We start from the raw sequence: 12,371 nt of genomic DNA, 5'->3' as shown, positions 1-12,371 counted from the left end.
GATAACTGACAACCATTTGGCTGATACATGATCCGTAACACTACTTTTAAATTTATTTAGAATAAATCATTCTTTAGCTTTTCTAAAACATTAACAGAAAGTTTTCTAGCATTAGAAATTGTATTTGACTTTGATATATATATATATAACAGATTCATAAACAGATGCTGGTTGAAGATGACTCATAATAATGTCAAAGTCCGAGTTGTAGAATCTGTTCAATATTTATGCGGAGCACTTTGACCCCAGAAGGTATCCTAACCCTAAAATGGTTATAAGAGGATGAATGAACTTGAGCTTAGCTCAAAATAAGGCAGCAAAAAGCTTCAAGGAAACAAATATGGCACAGAGAAGAAGACTTGCTGCGCTTATCTCTCCCAATGAAGAAGAAGAAGGGAATGAAAAGATTGCCTCTGGTATCATTGAGGTAATGATGAACAGCTACAAGTTCAAATAAATATTCTTCTTCACTGCATCTCCTAGCTTCTTCAGTTCATTGTTGTATTAAAGGACGTGAATTAATTCTAATTTTTTAATAAATGATCAAAACATTAGAGAAGACATATAAAAAAATTTTCAGTTTATAATAGATTTGTTCTCATTTCTATTGCCTAGGGTATTCTACTATTTTGTTCCTTCTTGTCCTTAACGGTTGTTTTGGTGTTGGTTCAGATTGAAAAAACTAAGGTCATTATGGGTTTTATGGTTATTCGATTTATTTAAGATAAATGTAAGATTAAATAGATTGATTAGGCATCTACATGTCTCACTCCTCAAAACAAATTCAATGGCTAGAAATTTCTTCATTGTCAAATTTAGGTTAGGATATCATTATGTTATGTATGATCTATTGTTTTCTCTACTCAGATATGGCATATGCAAAGTATCCATGGATCTCACCATAATATACAATATTCATGAATTATTTTGTTATGAGTATTTTGAAGATTTATTTTACTTCATACATGTAATGATTAGTATGTTTGATTTTGAGATTTAGGTGAGTGATCTTAGATCGGGCTGAGTGATTTGTAGGCCTGGATGAGTGATTTTTGCAAGTGATTTGTAGGCTACTAATTAGTGCACATTTTATCCTTCAACTCTTTAAGCTATGGATCTTATTGGTTTCTCCCCCAGTATTTCTCGGAGATTTACTTGAAAAAGGAAGAAAAGTTGAGTTCAAAAAGGAAGAAGAGTTGAGTTTTCCGTTTAGGTCCCTTTTATTCTTTTTTTTTTTTTTTTTTTTGCTTTTTATATTATGTTTTTTTAAATATATTTGATTGATATAATTTTCTTATGATATATTTTTTTAAAATAAATCAACATATATTTAAAAAGACTCAAAACACCTAAAAGATGTTTTAAATGTTTTTGATATAATTATTGCAAAAAAATATACTTTAATTTAAATAAAAAAAATAAACAAAACAAAATAAAATTAATAAAAATAAAAATAAAAAACAAAGATAATCCCAAACTCCCCTAAGTTAAATATTTACTAATTTAACCAAATAATTAAGAAAAAAAAGAGAGATTCTACAATCATATTTAATTCCTCCATTAGGAATAACACTCCCTTTAAAACTTTAGTTCGACTGATGTATACTTCTACAATAATAGTCGTCTATAAAAGTGACTTGGTGTGTTATATTTAACACTTTTTATTTCTCTCTTGACCTTCTTCTGCTATATCTTGGTAAATTCCTTTAACCTCAAAAGGCCATGTCTCTTGTACCAAAAGAGATGGATGCGTTCAACCATGAGCTGCAACATTGTATTCTTCTAAGCACAAGTGGGGTCAAAAAGGGGAACACCAAAGGATTGTAGATAATTTTCGACAACCAAAACCCATCAGAAACATTGACATAGTTGTCGGTTTGAGAATAGGGAAAAGAAGTTTTATCAGAACTGCAGCTCTCCTAAGTATTATCGTGAGAACATGAAATTTCATTACCAGTATTCTAAAATATTGCAGAGTATATAAGACGGATATGGAATCTTATAGAGTGATTGTTGTGAGTTGTAACAGGCACACTTGTTTCCATCAGTTGGGGGTTGGGGACCACTAGGTGTGCTATGCCCAATACCCTCTTGCAAGTTGGGGGTTCTTATGAGAACTGTAAGCTTGGTGTGAAGATCAAGAAATTGATTCTTGCGAAGAGCTTTGGTGAGGTTGTCCATTAGTTGCTATCGAGATTGAATGTGTTCAAGTTGAATATTACAAAGATGGATGTGATCACGAAGAAAGTGATGATCAATTTATATGCTTAGTCTGCGCATAAAAGATAGGGTTCTTAGCCAATGAGATAGCTGAAATGTTGTCACAATAGAAATGTGTAGATTGTGTTACGGGATTACCAAATTCTTCAATGAGACGCCTGAGTCATAGTATATCATTTGTAGTCATGGCTAATGCTCAACATTCTGTTTCCATTGAAGACCAAGCAACTGTAGATTGTTTCTTCACTTTCCAGGAAATAAGAGTATTGTCAAGAAATGAGCTCAACCCATTGTAGATTTGAGGTTGGAGCAGTCCCTCACCTAATTGATATTAGCATAAAATGTGAGTTGAAGGCTCCTTGGTTTGATGAACATACCGAAGTAAGTCAATCCTTTTAGGTATCCAAAAAGATGAGTAAGCTGCTTTTAATCAAATGTTGTAGGTGAGTGCATCTTCTGATATAGACAATTAATGGCATAGGCAATTTCGGGTGTGTCACCGTGAGATATTGAAGTGCTTCTCCCAGCTGACGATCATTGTGGGATTATGAATTAGAGAACTAGGGATGGTAGCAGCAGATGGCTTCACTTTAATAGGCATGCTAATGGTTCAACAATCCTGTTGTCATGCATATTCAAGGAGTTGAAGTGCATTCCTCTGTTGGCTGAGGAAATAGTGAGTTGTAGAGTTTTGGACATCAATTCCCAAGAAGCATCCGATTGTGCCAAGATTTTCGAGTCGGACATGAGTAGCCATATATTCAAGCAACTGGGAGATGAGTTTGGAATTATTTCCCATGATAAGTATGTCATCCATGTATAGAAGAACAAAAATAATATCAATATTATGATTGTATAGAAGAAATGATGGATCAGCTTTGCTGATTTGAAACCCCCTCATAATAAAGAATTCAGAGAAGGTAAGAAACCTCTAGCGGTGGGCTTGTTTTAGTCCATATAAGGATTTCTCAAGCACACATATTTCAAGAACTGTGGATCGTGAAACCCCAGTGGTTGTTTCATATACACTGTTTCATTGAGATTACCATGGAGGGATGCATTTGAATTGTCAAATTGAAGTATGTTCCAATTATGATGGAGAGCATAGAAAAAAGCATGCGGATTGTGGGAAGTTTAGCCACGGGCCTTAACGTTTCATGATATTTTATGTTAAATTTTTGTTGGTGATATTGGGCAACAAGTCTTGCCTTGTATGGAGTTATGTTTCCTTTGGAGTTAACTTTGGGACTGTATATCCACCGTGAATGCAGAATTGTTTGATTTGATGGGGGAGGAAACAGGACCCCTATTCCTTGTCTTTTAGGTGGTCTATTTAATTCTATGACAAAATTTTTATCTTTCAACCCTTCGTCTTAAAATCTATAACTAATAATCAATGTGGAGTACTTAAATTTTCTTTTGAAATGACCTTACAATCCTTACATTCTCGGCGATCCCTGTTTCTCATAAGAAAAGAATCAATTTGTGTTTTATTAGATACATTCTTATAAGTAATAACATGATTATCTCTTTTCTTAAATAAAATATAATAATAATAAAATCCTAAGTTAAAACAAAAACTAATATATTAATTTTCAAATCCACTAGACTTTATATTGTGTTTCATTTTCATCAAGCCAAACACCAAAGTTTTAAATCTTACTGCATTTCATTTACACTGCTCCACAAATTCAGCCAACTAAACCATCCATCATTGTTTTGTATTCTATGACCATATTATTAGACAAGATGCTTAGAGCTGAAATTCACGAAATACCAAAAAACATGAATGTCGGAGAATAACTTAAGGAGACGAAAATACAGTCAGTAATCTGGATAATAAGAGAATAAACCTTCTTTTTCGATAACTAATTACAGAATCATTTCAAAGCCAACCGCAGCTAAATACAGACAATACATGAGTATTAGACTACTAATTATATGTCATTAGACTAATTAAATTGGATTTTTAGCAAAAGTAGTATGCATTTTACAATGCAGAAAGCGTATATATATATAATCAAAACTTTAAAGTGAAAACTATATAAAACTGCTTCTCTTTCTGTGAAGACAATGATAACTTTCAATTTTATAATTGAAGATAATAATAATTTTTTCAATAATTTTTTTTATAAGATTAATTCTGCCACATGCAGTGCATTTTACTTCCCTATTTAAATCCTGGTTAAATATGTTATGAAAATTCACTTACAAATTTGGTATGACTAAAAATACAAGCATTTCATAACAAGAAATTTCTTCTATTATTCTCTGTTGGAATGGAGAAGCTTTTAGGATTTGGCAAAGGTTAAAAATTTATATAAGAAGCTTCACTTCTATTTATCACATTTATTTGACTTGATTTAAACTCAAAGTCTTCACCCCTATTTATACTAGTGACACCTCCTAAATTAATGGCTAGGATTATTGCACTATAATTCTAATCTAATGATTACAAATAATATCATATCTATCACACAATAATTTCATACCAACCACACCTACGACATAATAATTTCATATCTACCACACATTCTAGAATATGCTTCTAGATGAGACATGTTTCTAAAAATTAAGCTCTTATTGGGCTTTATTTAAACAATTAAAATAAATTTTATATTTTAAAATTCTCATAATTCATAAAAACTCTATGAAATTTATAACATAAATAAAAAAAAAAATTTTCAGCTTGTTGGATGGACGCCATTGGTAGAACTGAAAAGAATTGAAGACAGAGAGGAAGTGGATGTCCGTCTGATTGCAAAGCTGGAGTCATATCAGCCTTCAAACTCAGTGAAGGATCGTGGAGCTCTCAGGTAATTATTTCTTTTTCAAATTCTACTTTTTTTGTCTCAATCAGACATTGTAACTATAAATTTATAAAATGTGAACAATTTTGCTTATTATTTTTGCAGAATGATAGAAGATGCTGAAGAGAAAGGCATAATTAAACCGGGCATCACAACAATTGTAGGGCCGACCAGCGGAAATTTAGGCATTTCTTTAGCATTTATAGCATTGCTGAAAGGCTACAAGTTCGTTGCTATAATGCCACAAAATTATTCACTCGAGAGACGAGTACTCTTAAAATACTTGGGAGCCGAGCTTATGCTCATGGGTGAGGACCGAAGGAATTCTTCTTGTCTAATTGCAATATAATTAATTAGTTTATTGGGCACTTATTTGCATATTATCATTTTTTTCCTCATTTGTTTCTTCTTTTTCTGGCAGATTATAAAGAAGGGTTCAAGGGAGTGTTTGACAGGGTAGACTTACTGAAAGAGAAGGATCCTAATGTATATTTCCTTGATCAAACAAGCAATCCAGCAAATCCTGATGCACATTTCATGAACACAGGTACAATGGTACATACATAATCATGCATTTCACTTTTTAAAAAATTAATAATGGTGATACTTTTTTAGGATATTGCAAGTTTTTCAGTGTTATAAATGTAAATATCCCTTTAATTAATCATTTTCAGGGCCTGAAATATGGAAAGACACAGCAGGCAAGGTGGACATATTTGTGTGTTGTTGTGGGTCTGCAGGCACAATAACTGGAGCTGGAAGATTTCTCAAGATGAAAAATCCGGCCATCAAAGTCATTTGTGTAGAGCCAGCAGAGAGTGCGGTCATTTCAGGTTATAACTAGTTTTTATCATGCAAAAATATAGAATTTTTTTTATAATTTGTACTTGCAGATAGGCATAAAATATAGCTAGATTTCTCTTCAAGAGAGCATTTCAATGTTAGAAATTTGGGCTACTTTTTGTTCAAGTAGGTTGACTGAATATCAATTGTTGGTCTCAATTATTAATCATACTTAAAAATAGTCACACTTCTTTGCCTTTTAAGAGAAATTTACATTCATACCTCACAATTCTTATATATATATACATATCTAACACCTAAAAATTGGTATTTATAGTTTAGAACACTTTGGTGTGATAAACCTCATGTAAATATCAATATTTAGGTGTTGATATATATGTAAATACATAGGAGTTGTGATTTTAAATTATAGGTTTAAGAGATTAAGAAGGATTTTGACTCAAAAAGTATAATTCTAAGTTTCCAATATAGAGATTTCAGGCATCAATGCATGTACTTATGCTGATTTAATTTTTCATTTCCTCCTACATAAATTTTTATATGCATATATACATAGATATAGGTCTACTGATTGTAAGTTTAAAGTTTTATTATTGATTTAAATCACCAAGATAAAAAAAACTCAGTAAACATAGTTTTTTTGTCTCTTTCATATTTAGTGTTTTTCTGTCAACTATATATTGGGATTGTCATAATATTAAGTTAGAAGTTCGAACAATTTCATGAATTTTTTTAGGGTTTTAAAAGGTTAAATTATTTAAAAAAATTAGTGTTTTTTGGATATTATAACAATTTCTTTTTTTTTTTTTTTGATAAAATGTGAGAGTCGCTCCCAAGTTTATTTAAAAACAGGAAAGTGTTACAAAAAGATAATAAAACACAACAAAAACAAAGAAAAGATGCCTTAAAAAAAGGTAACCAAACAAAAATAAAATGAAGAAATAAAAACTAGAGACAACCGAGCCACAATTGAGCTTCACACCGCAACCAATCCAAGATCTTTAGAAAGAAGATCCACAACCATATGAGAGGTCCTGCAAAAAAGACAAGCAAAAACAATAGACCAAAAACTACACTCGAAATAAAATGAAGAAAATAATAAGGACTAAGAAGAAAGTAACAAACAAATAGTTTAACAAAAAAACAAATGATCTCTAAGCTTATTTACAAATAAATATTAATTATATTAATATTAAGTTAGAAGTTCGAACAATTTCATGAATTTTTTAGGGTTTTGAAAAGTAAAATTATTCTAAAAAAAATTAGTGTTTTTAGGAAATGTGAGAATTGTGCCTAGTTTTATTCGAAAATAAGAAAGCGTAATAAAAGGGTAACAAAATACAACATTGACTAAAAAAAATGCCTTCAAAAAAGGCAACCAAACAAAAATAAAAAGAAAAAACAAAAACTAGAGACCAACGGAGCCACAATGGAGCTTCACACCACAACCAATTCAAGATCTTTAGAAAGAGAATCCACAACCATATGAGAGGTCCAGCAAAAAAGACAAACAAAAACAACATAACCAAAAACAACAATCGAAATAAAATGAAAAAAATATTAAGGACAAAGAAGAAAACAACAAACCAATAGTTTTAATAAAAAAATATATGATCTCGGAACATAGTTGCAAATAAATATTAAAATTTCATCCTAACGTACTAAATATAAAAAAATATATTCAATACATGGTTGAATTTTATTATATGTTGGATATCATCATAGATCAATATCAATAAGCAAATAGCCAAGATTCAACAATAAAGTAAATATACCAATCACAACCATAAGCTATGATCAGGTAGAAGAAAAAAAAAACCAAAACATTGGTTAACTGAAGCCGAACAACCAATGAGTTCAAGAAAGCAACACATCCTAAAACTATAAAAAGGATCCACAAGATACAAAAGTCTCAGCATAAGATTATTAAAATTCCATCCGAAAGCATTAAATATATAAGAATACATTCAATAAAACAAAAACAAGCAAAAGACATATTCAAGCCACGCCTTAACAAACCCACAACATACAAAAGGTTCCACATATAATTATTAAAATTCCATCATAATGCATTAAATATATAAGAATATATTCAACATATGGTTCAATTGTAATAAAGCAAAACCAAAAACACAGAATTCAGCCAAGATCAAGTGATCACAAATTCAAGTCAAGCTTTCAAAAACAAATCAGATAACCAACCACCACCGAAACCGAAGACAGAAGAGAACAGATCAACAAAAAACCATTAAAAAATTCACCAACTAAAATTTATAAAAATGAACAATGTTAGAAGGAATTGAATTTTCTAGTTGGATACTTTCTGAAAAGATATAATCAATAAATATTGATTATTAAATTTGGCAAATTGTGACATTAATTTATGGGTTGGTTGGGATCATTTTTGTTTTTAGTTTCCTATTTTTTATTTTTATTTTATTTTTTTTTTATTTTTGTTTTTTGATATGTTTAATTAAGATATTATTGACACCTAAAAATTATTTTGAGTGTTTTAAAAAACAAATTTATTTGTTTTAAAAATAAAAAATAAAAAACACATAAAAACACACACTAAATAAATATATTTTTAAAAATTAAAAAATAAATAATAATAAATAAAACAAAATTGATCCCAAACAAGCTCTTAGCCACATTAGTGTGATTAGTAGATAAATGATTCACCTTGCTCCCCCGAAAGTTTAAACCTTTAATGATTATGTTTATGAAAGGGTTAATATGATTTCAGTTAATGCCTAGCTTAGTGCGCCCCAAATGTTAATGGCTATTAGTAAGAGTTTAATGAAAAAACAAAATAAATTCCTCATTGTGTTACTCAATATGTTATGAGTTAATGATACTTAAATGTCAGATATGAGCTTGTGAAATCACAGTATGTTCCCAGGAATGAATTCTTTCAATTTATTTAATCTAAAATTACTGAACAAGCAATGTCAACGACTGAAAACACCATTAATATTTCTAGAGTTTCTAAAACAAAGTAAATAATCATTTATGCCCGAGTTTTGATGCCTCTTCTTAATTTTTTGCTTCAATATTCTTTTCACTTTTGATTATTAATCACTTCATATTTGAGTTATTGGAATCAACTAGATAAATTTCAAATGAATAAACAAATAAACATTGATAAATTTCAAATCAAGCTATGAGTTAGTGTCTCAACTCCAAAATATTTCCGAGTCAATTTGGTAATAACTCATGCTTGTGACACGGTCACTCGGATATTGAACTCAAAACTCGCTCGCATAGAACAAAAACTCGAACTTATTCATGAAAATTTGGATTTAATGAAACAGGTGGTGAGCCCGGGCACCACAACATCCAGGGAATTGGATCCGGATTTGTTCCTGAAAATCTAGACAGATCAATCATTGATGAAATCATCACAGTGAGCACACAAGATTCATTGGTCTATACAAGAAGACTTGCCTTAGAAGAAGGTATGGTTATGGGCATATCATCCGGAGCAGCCTTAGTTGCCTGCCTAAAGGTTGGTCCTCCAACCTAAATGTTATGTTATGTAAATCTTCCTGTTATTTTTATATCTTTTTTATTTCTGGTTTAATGGCATTTTGTTTATTTCATTTCATTATTATTAATATATATTTAAAATTGATCGTAGCTTGCAAAAAGAGAGGAAAATAAAGGCTCACTGTTCTCGCCAGTGATGGTGAGAGGTATCTGAGCACCGAGTTATTTGATGAGGTGAGAGAAGAATGCGTCAAAATGACAGTTGAAATTCCAAAATAATAATATGCGCTACATAACTGTTGATTGAGAAAAGCTGCTGCGGACTTGTTTGGGCTGTTTTTGTTTCATGTTTCAAAGATTAAACAGCAAAGTGCTGAAAATGATTCTTGGTGGAAATAAATTGTTTTTCATTTGGAAAAGGAAATATATTGGTTTCAGCAAATTAATGTTTTCTGAGTAAAGCAGTGTTAAGCGCAAAGTGTAATGTGATGGGCAAAATTTCCTTTTTTTTTTTTTCCTAATAGTTCACACAAAATTATTAATGTAAGAATACATTCATTAATAATTATAAAATATAAAATGTGACTAAAAAATATGGTACAATACATGACTTGTAAATATTAAGAGTAAACCTGTAAGTTAGAACTTCGAATAATTTCTAATAATTTATTGTAATAGTTAAAAACTAGAAAATTGAAAAAAATAAAATAAAAATGAAAGAAAGAGGCCGCCTCATTTTGTAAATAGCAAAAAATCTGCTGCTATTGTACATGACCCAATAAAATAGGGGAGAAATGACGGAATGGTTGGATCGCGAGGGACAGGAAGCAGCAGCAAACAGGACAGCAAATAGAAGTAGAAATCTGCCATTTCACATACATAAAAAGCAAACTTGGGCTGGCGGTAATAGCTTAGTTCCATCTCCGTATTGGCTGCAAAGTCGGCAATGCTGGCTATCCAAGCGGCGAGCTAGTAAAGCCTCGGCGACGTTGCAGCCGGCCGGACGGCAATGGGAAAAGCAAAAGGAAAACCTGAAATAGCAATAAGAAGGGAGTGACATGGAAACAATGATAGCGAAGCCAATTACAGGTATAGCTAATCGAAGCGAATCCGAAGGATAAATTGGACTATTTTACTAACTCAATATGGAACGTCAGTCAGAAAGTTTTGTCCTCGTCGCGTATGGAATTTGGCCAGTGGGGACTTCGCGGTGGAAGCGACGTGTTCAGCGTGGGAGCTCATCCAAATGACAATTGTTCCGTTTCTCCGCTTTCTTTACACCGCAATTGCGACCTCAGACAAGACCATACTGAATTACCTACTATGCCACTAAACCAATGAATTATTTGTGTTGTATGACCGTTAGAACTCAAAATCTGTAAGGTTGATTCCCAAAGAAGGCAATGCTGAAAACAAGCAAGAAAGGGTATTCTAAATAAGCTAGAAAGGGTAGCTAAATTTCTCAATATTCTATGCAAACTCAAGCTCTCATCAGCCTGTCATAAAAAATGCGCTACTAGTGTAAAAAAGATCAACAAATTTATGTATATAATTTATGTTCATTTAAATGTGATTGCATGAATTCCAGTACTTAATATGTCAATCTTCTTGTTGGAAACATAACACGGTTATCAAAGATGTGGGTCATATTATTGAAATTAAGTGAAATTTTTATAAAATAAATAATTTTTACTAACAAAAATTAATGTAATCGTTGGATATGTAAACCTCTGGTTATCATAAATAATGAACTAAAAATTTGAATCTCGCTCCCTAAAACGAGCATAATAGTATTATCATTATGAATTTAATTATTAAAATTATGGATCACCTTCCTGGACAAATGAATGTGATTAGATGATAATGTGAAAATTAGGTTACAGCCTATATGAATCTAGTAATTGAAACAACGGAGTAGGGTGTTGCCTATAAACATAAGTCACTCAAACTCTAGATATTATTACACATAATAAGGAATAGAAACAGAAGATGAGGAATCTGTCAATGAATAGAGAAATTTACAAAAAAAAAAACAAAAAAAACAAAAAATTATATATTTTGAATAACAATTTCTAAATTTCTAAATTTTAAATCTACCCTAAATTAATCTAAAAAGTAATTTTTATAAAGTTAAACGACAAAAAAAATTTCTAGTTGACATTCGATAGTTGACCACAATTTACCCTCAACACAACAATAATACTTTAATTGTGATGACAAATGCCATTATAAAGCTTGAATAAATTAAGTGCAAAATAATATTTGGGATGGATAATCCGCCGCAAAATAATTGTTGCTAGAATTTTAGAGGCTAAAAAACATACTCATTGTCACACAATTTGTAAGGAATATGCATATTTGTTGTATTTAATCGTATCAGCCGCAATCGACGACAAATCCATCACAAAGCCTATCATAAATTGTAAACTATTTTTCAGTCAAACTAAATTCTTAGCCGCGGCTCGTAAGCCGAATCAAAATAATAGGATTAAGCTCGAGCTCAAATTAATTAATTAAACAGTTTCAAGCTAATTAATCAAACTCCATCTTCTCCACTAAAATAGCAACAAGGCCTTCTTCCCTTCTCCCTCTTGATCAAACCACTCACCTTAGAAATCACTTCTCCATTTCCCCATTTAACCAAATAGAACCAAAACAACATGAATGAAAATCATACTGCAAGAAAACTAGATTGCATTCTTTCATCACAAAAAATATTTAAAGGATATTTGTTAGCTTGCCAATTAAAAATGGGAAGAAAAATATTTTCACAACTAGAAATTCTTGTCATAATCTTACACCCTATTCTCCCAGCCGGCATTCTCACACCCTCGCCGTTGCCACGCTAATGCAAGCTTCCTGCCAACAGAAAGCCCAAAAATGGAGCAACATTGGAAGTGGGATATTTCAGACTACCAATAAAATGCACCAAAGAGGGGAGGGAGAGAGAATAGGCAAACTAAATTGTTGAGAAAATTAGGGCTAAGAAAATCAAGATCGACACAAATCCAGAAGAACACAAAGATTTAACGAGGTTCGGCAAAGATG

General features: G+C 31.3%; 1 pseudogene; it reads left to right on the top strand.

Annotated features, from left to right (window-relative positions):
• The first annotated feature begins 340 nt into the window (after positions 1-340).
• On the top strand, positions 341-9,809 carry LOC110026807 (annotated as a pseudogene).
• Positions 9,810-12,371: the final 2,562 nt, after the last annotated feature.

Source organism: Phalaenopsis equestris, unplaced genomic scaffold, assembly GCF_001263595.1.
Source record: "Phalaenopsis equestris unplaced genomic scaffold, ASM126359v1 Scaffold000402, whole genome shotgun sequence".
Classification (NCBI taxonomy): domain Eukaryota; kingdom Viridiplantae; phylum Streptophyta; class Magnoliopsida; order Asparagales; family Orchidaceae; genus Phalaenopsis; species Phalaenopsis equestris.
Note: the sequence above shows the minus strand (reverse complement) of the source record. Positions and strands in the feature narration are given on the sequence as shown.